Below are 10695 nucleotides of genomic sequence, written 5' to 3'. Positions count from 1 at the left end.
GTATGGTAAGCTCTGTTGTATAAGCTCAGCTTGGGCCGATTATGTGCCCAAAAGTTAATTACGAGGTCAACCCAAGTTCACACAAAAGTTCATTACGAGGTCGACACAAGTTTACGTGGAAAAGATAATTAAAAATAATAGAAGAAATAATTGAATTGGTTGAAGTATATTATTAAATACATGCATGATTGAATTAATTGAAGTATATTATTAAATGCAAGTAAAAACGGTTAAGAATGTTTGCACCCGAAAGTAACATGTACACGATAAAACAGATTATTGTTGAATGATATTATTGTTGTTGAAGATTATATTCTGGATGTTGAGATTATTTTCTCATTGATGAAAATTGTTGAAGGAGTTTCTATAAAAGGGGTTTGAGACCCTAGGTAAAGGTACGCTTTTCTGAATATTCTAGACTGAAGCAATTTTATAGTTTGAATGCTCTCACTGACTTGATTGTCGGAGTGTGATCAACAAGTAGATCCCCCTTTGTCCTAGTGGAGCAGCATTTCAGAGCACCAAGTGGAGACCATTCAAAGCGGAGCTCAACTCGGAGATCGACCGAAGTCAGTCAGCGAGAACATATATATTTATTTTTCTATTTTTGTACCTTATGAATTTGCAACAACTTTTTATCTTTTTGTGTTATTTCAAAAACATCTTCACAAGGTTTTTTAACAAGATCTGGTTCAACTCCAGATAGAAAAATTTCTTCAGATACTAATCACAAGAGTGTTCTAAAGAAGAGAAGTTTATTTCAATGTCTGGTTCAGCTCCAGACAAAGAATTTTATTTTGAGTTCTTTTCTTCTTCAATTTTCAAAACTCGAGATTCTAAAATATATTTTTCGTGGAAAACAATTTAAGTGTCAAATAAAATTTTATAATGAATTGGAAAAATGGATGATCATAAGAAGTTTCAAAACTATGTTTTTTCCTTATCATCAGCAAAACAGTTTATAGGACACTTGTACCGCCCCGTATTCGGGCGTTGACAAAGTCAAGGTCAAAGTCAACACAAGGCGTCGCCTAGGTGGAGAGACGCCAAGTACCCGCGTCGCCAGGAGGAAGCGTCGCCAAGGCAAGGCGTCGCCTAGATGAAGGCGTCGCCCAACCAGGGCGTCGCCAAGATCAAAAATCACTAAGACAAGGCAATCACAGTGCGGTTCCCCGATACCCATGGGTAGGAAAGACCATGGAGGGAGCGACGCCGTGGGTAGGCCTCAGGTCCCGATAATCCGGGGTAGTGATAAAGAGAAGAGAAAGGTGGCTTCAAGGCCATAGTGATAGCACCAGTGTAGGGCAGCCTGACTCGTGAAATACCCCTGCCGCCCCAGAGACGCCTTTGGGACAGATACGGCTCAAGAGGAGGGTCTCGCCCAGGGTAGCCAGGTGCAGGGTACGAGAGGAAGGCAGATACGCTCTCTAAGTGAGTTACTAGATGATTGGGGGCATGAGTTGGCACCCAAAAAGTCACCCCTTGCGCAGTAGCACTCCCAAGCAGGAGGACTCACACGTAGAAACGTCCCAGATGGGGTCATGGCGCTGTGAGGCCCTCCACGTGTACGACAGCCAGGTCAGAATAGAAACACCATTTAGTCAGGTACCAGGTAATTAAAGTCATTTAATACAGTTTCTGTTTCGAGCGTTTAAGGTACTATAAAGGCTCCCAAGCGTTTCAACGTCTTAAATGCGCTACGTTTTCTAATTAGACGCGTTAATTAAGTGCGTTACGTTTTATGATTAAAAGCGCTTTAAGGCGCTTTAAATGCTTGGGTAGTTTAAATAGCGCCGAGAATGTTGGGAACGGGGTTCGAAGTTTTTGGCAAATTTTCCAGAAACTCTCTAGTTGCTTGCTCGAGCCTTGAGGTTACGAACAAGGGACTGGGGAACGATCTTTGCCGGGACGAGAAAATACACACTAGAAACAGTTTCCTTTTTACCACCTTCAGAGTGCCATACGCGGTGCTCCGATACGGAGGTGCATAGTTTTGGTGTTTCTTGCTGGCTAACTTGAGCGTCGGAGTGCAAACGGCCGCTAGGGCGCCCTTTTGTCCTTCTTTGCAGGAATCCACAGGTAATCAGTGGGAAGGAGTCCCTAGCTGACGGTTGAGGTTGCGCACGAAGACGTCGCAGGTCAACCGGACGGAACATTTGGCGCCCACCGTGGGGCTCGAACCCACGACCACAAGGTTAAGAGCCTTGTGCTCTACCAACTGAGCATGACGGGAAGGAAGAAACCAGAGGGGAGACGCCCCTACGAAGCCAGAAAGTCCCAGCCCCGGGGTCCAGGGGGAGGTGATCGCCCGGTCAGAGAAAGAACGAGGCCGGCGAGATACAATTTTGTGGTGGAACTGAAGGACCTGATCGCCGTGCCTAATATAGCTAGAGATTGAGGCGACCGGCGAAGTCTGATAAGGTGTTGGGGCCTCGGAAAGACTCTTGGTGTGAGTTTCCACGAGGCTTTCGGTCACCACATTGATAACTGCCTGTCGCTGGGTTACCAGCTGGATGAGCTGGTGAGAACCGGGTTTTGAAGGATTATGTCGCGGAACCCGCAACACCGCCACCTTGCCGCCGCCAGCGGAAGAACAAGCACACGAGACGCCGGTTCTCGGCGAGGTCCATACATAGCTGGAGGATTTTCCGGCGGAGGACCCACCGCCTCCCAGCGAAAGAAATACGCGAGGGGGTCAACTCGATCGAAGAAAGGATCTCGGGTGAGCCGTGGGAGTCGGACCTCGTATTCACGAGAGGGGATCTCCGAGACGTGGTGCCGCACGACAATGACCCCGTGGTCATTTCGGTTGTCACAACTGGAAGAAAGGTGCACAAAGTTCTTGTCGACCAGGGAAGTTCAGCAGACGTCATGTTCTGGTCGACATTCAATAAGTTACGGTTATCCCCGACCTTTTGAGGCCCTACACAGGTGCCTGTATGGGTTTGCGGACAACCAGGGGAAGTCCGAGGCTACCTGGAGTTGAGGACTACGTTCACGGATGGAGAGGCCTCGCGTACCGAAAGCATCCGGTACTTGGTCGTGAACGCCAGCTCCGCTTACAATATCTTGTTGGGCAGGCCGGCGTTGAACCGGCTGAACGCAGTAGCCTCCACACGCCATATGAAGATGAAGCTGCCGACCTCAAGTGGCAAGGTGATAGTCATCAAGTCAGACCAGGAGGAGGCAAGGAAATGCTATGAGAACAGCCTGAAAACGAAGAGAGGCGTGTTCATGGTGTATGAGCGTCCGCCGAGTGCAGACACGACGATGATTGAGGCGACGCCCGCTGGGTCGACGCCTAACGAGGCCGTACCCGCAGGGCGATGCCCGAAACAGATGCACCCATGGAAGAAGGCCTGACGACGCGGCGCCCGTGGAAGAGGCGGCGCCCGTCGAGGATGATAGCAGGGAACAACCGGCGGCTAACGCCGTGGAGAGGGAGATTGGCGGCAAAACGTTTAAGTTAGGAAGTTTGCTGAGCCCAGAAGAACAGGAAGGGGTGGCAGAAGTGATTTCACGCCACTGGATGCTTTCGCATGGTCCGCCTCGGATATGCCCGGCAACGACCCTGATTTCCTGTGTCATCACCTCAGCATGGACGCCACGGTCCGCCCGTGCGCCAAAGAAGGAGAAAGTTTAACGAAGAGAGGCAGCAGGTGGTAAAGGATGAAACGCAGAAGCTGTTGAGTGCTGGCCACATCAGGGAGATTCAATACCCTGAGTGGCTAGCCAACGTCGTCTTGGTGAAGAAGGCGAATGGGAAGTGGAGGATGTGTGGACTTCACGGACTTGAATAAGGCGTGCCCGAAGGACTCGTACCCACTACCCAGCATCGACGCGTTGGTGGATAGTGCATCCGGCAGCAATGCTGAGCTTCCTGGACATTCTCGGGTACAACCAGATCAAGATGCACCCGAGAGATGAGAGTAAAACTGCATTCATGACGAGACTTGCAGTTACTGTTATAAGGTGATGCCTTTTGGGCTGAAAAACGCGGCGCCACATACCAAAGGCTAATGGACAAGGTCCTAGCCCATGCTAGGGAGGAATGTGTACGCCTACGTATGACATGGTGGTGGCGTCGCAGGATAGGGCACAGCACATGGCAGACCTGGAGGAGTTGTTCGTCACAATATCCAAGTACCGCCTCAAGTAAACCCTGAGAAGTGTGTCTTCGGGGTAGAGGCCGGTAAGTTCTTGGGTTTTATGCTCACAGAGAGGGGGATAGAAGCGAACCCCGACAAATGCGCAGCGATTATCGCCATGCGAAGCCCGACGTCGGTAAAGGAAGTGCAGCAGCTGACAGGGCGGATGGCGGCACTCTCAAGGTTTGTTTCCGCCGGGGAGAGAAGGGGCACCCATATTTCCAGTGCCTCAAGAGAAATAGTCGTTTTGCATGGACTGACGAATGCGAAGCGGCTTTCATTAAGTTAAAGGAGTACCTGGCGACGCCACCGGTCCTCTGCAAACCGTAACAGGTGCCCCTCCGGCTGTATTTCACGGTAACGGAGCGGGCTATCAGCTCTGTGTTAGTCCAGGAGCAGGACCAGAGTCAAAAGCCCATCTATTTCGTGAGCAAGGCATTACAAGGCGCTGAGACGAGATACCAGGCGCTGGAGAAGGCAGCGTTAGCAGTGGTGTTTTCAGCCAGGAGGCTCCGTCATTACTTCCACAGCTTTACGGTGGTAGTGATGACAAACCTCCCTATACAGAAGGTGCTGCAGAAGCCTGACGTGGCGGGAAGAATGGTGCGCTGGGCGTGGAGCTGTCAGAATTCGACATTCAGTATGAGCCTAGAGGTGTACGCAGATTTTATAGCGGAACTCTCGCCCGGAGGTGAGCAAGAGGTGGAGTGGGCTCGCAGTGGTTGCTCTCGGTTGATGGCTCTTCCAACCAACAAGGGAGTGGTGCGGGAATAGTCTTGGAGGGACCCAACGGCGTACTGATTTAGCAAGCTCTGCGCTTTCGCCTTTAAGGCAAGTAATAATCAAGGCGGAATACGAAGCTCTGATCAGCAGGATTGCTCCTGGCCAAGGAGATGGGCGCACAGAACCTCCTGGTGAAAAGCGATTCCCAGCTGATTACTGGGCAGGTGTCGGGTGAGTTCCAGGCGAAGGACCCACAGATGGCGGCGTATCTAAAATACGTCCAGTTATTGAAGGGAGCATTCAACGCTTTTGAGCTGGTACATGTCCCAAGGGAGCAGAATGCCAGAGCTGACCTGCTTGCCAAGCTGGCCAGCTCAGGCAAGGGGGTAGGCAAAGGACAGTGATCCAAGAGACGCTCAAGGCTCCGCGTAATTTGTGGAAGATAACAGGGTGATGTCTTCCAGACTTATACAACAAGAGAGGTTAAGGACTCATCGCTCTTTGAAAGCCCCCGTATCAGCACGTACCGGATATGCCTGAAGAAGGAAGGCAAATGTATGTCCTAGCCGAGGGAGACACCTGGATGACGCCATACAAACAGTACCTGGCGGATGGGGCTCTCCCAGTGGAGCGGAAGAGGTAAGAAGGTCAAGAGAAATGCCGCAAGATATACTCTGGTGGACGGAGTGTTTGTTCAGGCATGGTTTCACTCACCCTATCCTAACGTGTGTAAGTGGCGACGAGTGTACCTAGGATATGGCGGAGCTCCACGAAGGCATATTGCGGGAAGCCACGTAGGGGGAAGGTCCTTAGCCTCCAAGGTGATACGCGCAGAGTTCTTCTGGCCAACAGTAAAAGAGGACTGCACGCGACACGCCCAGCGCTGCAGGCAATGCCAAAAGCACGCTGAACTGGCACAAGGCGCCGCCAGAAGAACTGCGATCCATATATAGTCCCGTGGCCTTTTCATACCTGGGGAATCGACATCTGGGTCCGTTCCCACTGGCGATAAGGCAGATGAAGTATTTGATCGTTGCCATCGAGTACTTCACCAAGTGGATGAAGGCAGAGCCCGTGGCACAGATACTGCGCACAAGGTACAGCAGTTTGTGTGGAAGAACATTGGTGTCGCTTTGGCGTACCTAGGCGCTTGATATCCAATAATGGGACCCAGTTTGCCAGTCAGCAGTTGAGAAATCTGTGCGCTGAGGTAGTATCAAGCAAGTGTTCGCATCAAGTCGAACACCCCCAGACCAACGGGCAAGTGGAATAGCAAACAGAGTCCTGCTGAGGGGGTTAAAAGGAGGTTAGAGAAGGCCAAAGGGGCGTGGGCGGAGGAAGTACCAAGATCGTATGGCATACCACACCACCCCCATCTTCTACCATGGAGACGCCTTTCAGTTTGGTGTATGGGTCGGAATGCGATGATCCCGTAGAAATACATGAAAGCTCGCCACGCTTTCAAACTTTGTGTTTGAAGAATCCAACGAAGAAAGGCGGGTAAACCTGGATTACTGGACGAAGCCAGGGGAGGAAGCCAGAATAAAAGCCAAGCGGTAAAGAGGAGAGTAGAGCGGCAATATAGCTCTAAGGTAAAGCCACGACAGTTTCAGATTGGCGACCTGTGATGAGGAAAGCCCACCCATACGAGCTGGAGAATAAGCTGTCTCCCAAGTGGACCGGACCCTTCAGGGTTACCGAGGCTAAGGGCAACGGCTCGTACTACCTAGAGACCTTGGAAGGGGGTCCCATCCCGCGCAGTTGGAATGCAGCCAACCTAAAGTTTTATTTTAGTTGACTTATGTAAAGTAGCTATGTAACAGTCTTGTTAAAGGGGACGCTCTTTTTCCCTTTCCGGGGTTTTTAATGAGGTCACCCAAATAAAAGAAAACAAGTTGAGAAAAAACCTTGCCTGGTTTTCATCTTTATCTTTCTCCGTTGAAGTAGCGAGAGGCATCGCTAGTAAAGAAGCGTCGCCAAAGCAGGCGTCGCCAAGAAGGCGTCGCCAAGAAAGTAGGCGTCGCCAAAAAAGAAGGCGTCGCCAAGGAGAAAGGCGTCGCCAAAAGAAAGGTGTCGCCTGAGTGCAGGCGCCGCTAAGAACATGACGGAGGAAAAACGCACAATATATGAGATGTATGCAAAGTAAGTGGCGTTACAGAAACAAGTGTGGTATAATACAATTGATTTTACAAGCAGTTTTCGATACAGATGGGAGAAACGCGAGTAGGGCAAACATTACAACTCATACAAACACAAACGAATCACTCTCAATGGCCGTCGGATCAGCACGGGAAGAGACGAAGCCCCGCTCTCAGCCCACAGAGCTCGGGTAAGTGTGTCCTCCGCTCTTGGTTTATTTTCGAACCTGCACCAAGGAAGATGAATGTGTCAGAGACACCATGAAGCAAACACACCGAATAGAGAACGATAAAGGCGGAAGTTTTTAGGCAGTGACTCATACCTATTACTTTTCGAGAGTTCCAGCGTTGAACTCCAAACTGATCAAGGGTGGCGGAGTCAAAACCTCCCGCCTCAGCGAGAATCCGGCAACACCTGGTCATTTGGGGCTACTTCTTGAAGGCTTGGATTTGAGGGCCCCTTCTCCCTCACCCAGTACAGTGGAAAACCATCCAGGGCGGAGGAGTGAGGTCGAGCAGCAGATCTTGAGAACGGCCTTTCCACCCAGTGAATGAGTTTTGGAAAGGGGTCAGGAGAACTCTGCCAGGAACGTTACTAAGGGTTACCCAGAGGTTGTTCCTTTGCCTCTTCACCTCAAAGAAGTGAAGAAAGATGTCAACCGAGGGTGCACAACCCAGAAACCCGAAAAGGATGTCAAAGGCCTTGACAAAAGCCCAGCTGTTGGGATATAACTGGGCCGGAGCGGCATTGATCTCCGTCAGCAGTTCCTTCTCAAACCTGGAGAAGGGCAGGCGCACGCCGATGGTTTTGAAAACCACCTGATAGAAGTAAAAGAAGGGGACCCCGTCGTTGGCCCGTTCGTCTCCACATACTGGCTCCCCTAGAGTGCAAGGGAGCACAGCAATGTCGTCGTCGCCTCCTCGCGAAGGCACGGTGATTATAGGAGCATGAATCCCCTTTGTGTTCCCTTATGGCCCTGGTGGAGAGTAAGCAGAGCATTCGTCAAGAAGCTCGCTCGAAGCCCAAGTATACAGGTCCTTGGGGTTGACCCTGGGGGAGGCACGAGAAGACATTCTTGAACAGAATCAGGGAGGTTTGAAGGCGTGGGCCACTGGTAACGCAAGGGTAAAACGCTGGTGGGAACGAACACTGGAAGAACTCTTCGCGAGAAGAGAAAGGGTGCAAGTAGAAAGGGTGCAAGTAGGTTACGAAAAGCGCAGAAATGATGAGGACAGTTTCAAAGTTTTGAAGAATTAAATATTGCGGTTAGAGCGCCAAACGACGCAAATGGAAGTATTGCAGTTATAGCGCTAAACGACGCGAATGGATGCACCGCACGATCGAGCCACGTGGCGAGGATGGAAGGATGGCCCTGGCACCACTGGTTAAACTCAGAAAACGTCGTATCGACAGAATGCCCAAGGGTACGATGCGCCGTCGAGAGTGGGTCAGGGGCACAGTAGGAGTCAGGACCAAGTCGAGTGACTGAACGTCCCATCAGCCATGCAAGAAGCGCCACGTGGATGGCACAGGCGAAACCTTGAGCTCTTCGCTATCCTCAGGCGTCGACCAGGGCCAAGGTCAAAGTCAATGCCAAGGTAAAGATAACGCCCAAGGCGACGCCAGCATGAGACGCCCGAGGCGTCGCCAGGAAAGGCGCAAAGGGACGCCAGCATGAGACGTTGCGGGCGTCGCCAACCCAAGTATCAGCAGTGCCGCCTCCCCGATACCCACAGGTAGGAAAGACTGTGGAGGGAGACGAAATCGAAGAAGTCAAAGCTAGTTTACGGCGTCGCCTCCCCGATACCCACAGGTAGGAAAGACTGTGGAGGGAGACGAGATCGCCAAAGCCAGCGATCGCTGGCAGGGTTGTTCCCCGATACCTATGGGAAGGAAAGACCATGGAGGGAACGACCCCCCCCCAGAGCACTCGGCGTTTTTAGACACCCTGGGACGATACGGCGCTGCTGTAGCAGGCCTCTCCTTAGGTGGGCGCCGGGCACTAAGAATCAAGGGACGGATCGCTTTGGTGTTTGAGACACCCCGTGGACGATACGGCCCCATTAGGCAAGCCTCTCCATGGGCGTGGGCATCGACGCGTGACCTTCCCGGGCATACAGGGCCCCAACGCAGTGAAAGAAACGGGTAGTACAGGCAAAACAACCGAAGCACGTGAAGGCAAAAAACGAGAGTAAAATCACAGGCGGAATTCTATATCGCAATGGCACGAAAGTAGTCATGCAAAAACCCAAAGTTGTAACGAAAGTGCAACATTCAAAGAATTACAAGTTTATCAAAGAGGTCAAAAACAAGTGGTGAAAGGAATAAAGTGATGGTCGAGGGGCGGTTCAATCATCCATCTCCAAGGGCACGACTTTTCCATCAACAATGTGGTGAGTGGAATCGCAGTTGGAAATGTCGATCCCCGAATTCATGCAGCTGGGCCAGAAGCCTCCTGGAATCCCTCCTCGAAAGTGCCCGCCATGTCCTGGATGAGGGTCTTTTTGTCCTTCTCTAGCTCCTCAATGGTGGCGTCCCCAGAAGCTACCTGCTTCTCCAAAGCCTCCTTCTCCACACGGAGTCGGCTGACCTCGACTGCAGTTTGTCGTAGTCAACCTGGAGAAGGCCCATAGCTTTGGCCTGGGTAGCCATTTCCCCTCCATCCGCTCCATTCGTCAGCTTGCTCACAGCAGCGGTCCTTCAAGTCCTTTTGAACTTCTTCGTAAGCTTCGACTATGTCTTGAAGGCTCGTTACCTGAACTTTGAGGGCGACTTCCCGAGCGTAGAAGTCGGCCTGGAGCTCCACCGCCTCTGCCAGTTGTTTTCAGCCTCTGCTTTGGACTCTTGCGCCTGCTTCAGGGTGGTTTGGTAAGCTTCGTTTTGGCGTCCCAGAATCTTCTTTTCCTCCTCCAGGGCAGCTACCCTTGTTTCCAAGGCCTGGAGGGTTTGAGTTTGCAGAACAGCGTTTCTGGCCTGGGCGCGCCATTCAAGGGCCACCGCCAAGAAGGCCCCCAAGTAGAAAGGCATGCCCTCCTTCCTGTCGGAGCCCTCTGGCATTGTTCCACCACTGAAGCCCCTCATCAGATGCATAATTGGAGGAGGGATGGCGATAAAATCGGGGGCGGCAGCGACGGGGGCAGGAGAAGCAGAGACCTCTGCCGGTGGCGGAGGTGGAGCAGACTCGGCGCCTTCGCCTATATCCTCTTGGACGGTTGTGGGGGGAAGGGAAGTAGCGCTGGGAGGGTTGTCCCTGAAAGAATCCTCTCCCTGGGGCGACGCCGCCGGTAGGAGGGGAACCCTTGCAGATTTCCTCCTCTTGAAGGGTGCCACGCCATCCGAGTCTTCATCGTCGGATATGATCTCCAAGACCCGTTTCCCTTTGTCGAGGGGGGTTGGGGCCGGCGATGAGGCCACGGCCAGAGGAACGGCGGCAATGGGCAGAGGAGAGCCGGGTCTGAAGCGCCTCAGGGCTATGTGGGGACGGTGAAGATGAGCCTAGTGGAGCTTCGGTAGTGGTCGGTGGTGGCAGAGGCAGGGTTGATGGGGGGTTCGGGTCAGCAGCAGGGGCGGAAGAGGCGCCCGCTTTGGCAGCACGAGCGTCCTTTATCGCTTTCGCCAGCATCATCCTTTTGGAGGCGCCCACACCGATCCTACATTCAGATAAACCAAGCAGCAGAAGTCAAAG

At 52.0% G+C, this 10695-nt stretch overlaps 1 non-coding gene across 1 annotated transcript; it reads right to left on the bottom strand.

Moving 5' to 3' along the window:
* Positions 1–2160: 2160 nt before the first annotated feature.
* TRNAK-CUU (transfer RNA lysine (anticodon CUU)) lies at positions 2161–2233 on the bottom strand. Its single transcript has one exon. It is a non-coding gene; the product is annotated as a tRNA-Lys (tRNA).
* Between the last annotated feature and the right edge of the window lie 8462 nt (positions 2234–10695).

The sequence above is a fragment of the Phaseolus vulgaris genome, chromosome 1 (genome assembly GCF_000499845.2).
Source record: "Phaseolus vulgaris cultivar G19833 chromosome 1, P. vulgaris v2.0, whole genome shotgun sequence".
In the NCBI taxonomy this organism is placed as follows: Eukaryota; Viridiplantae; Streptophyta; class Magnoliopsida; order Fabales; family Fabaceae; genus Phaseolus; species Phaseolus vulgaris.
The sequence above is the reverse complement of the archived record's forward strand: the minus strand, read 5'-3'. Positions and strand labels throughout refer to the sequence as shown.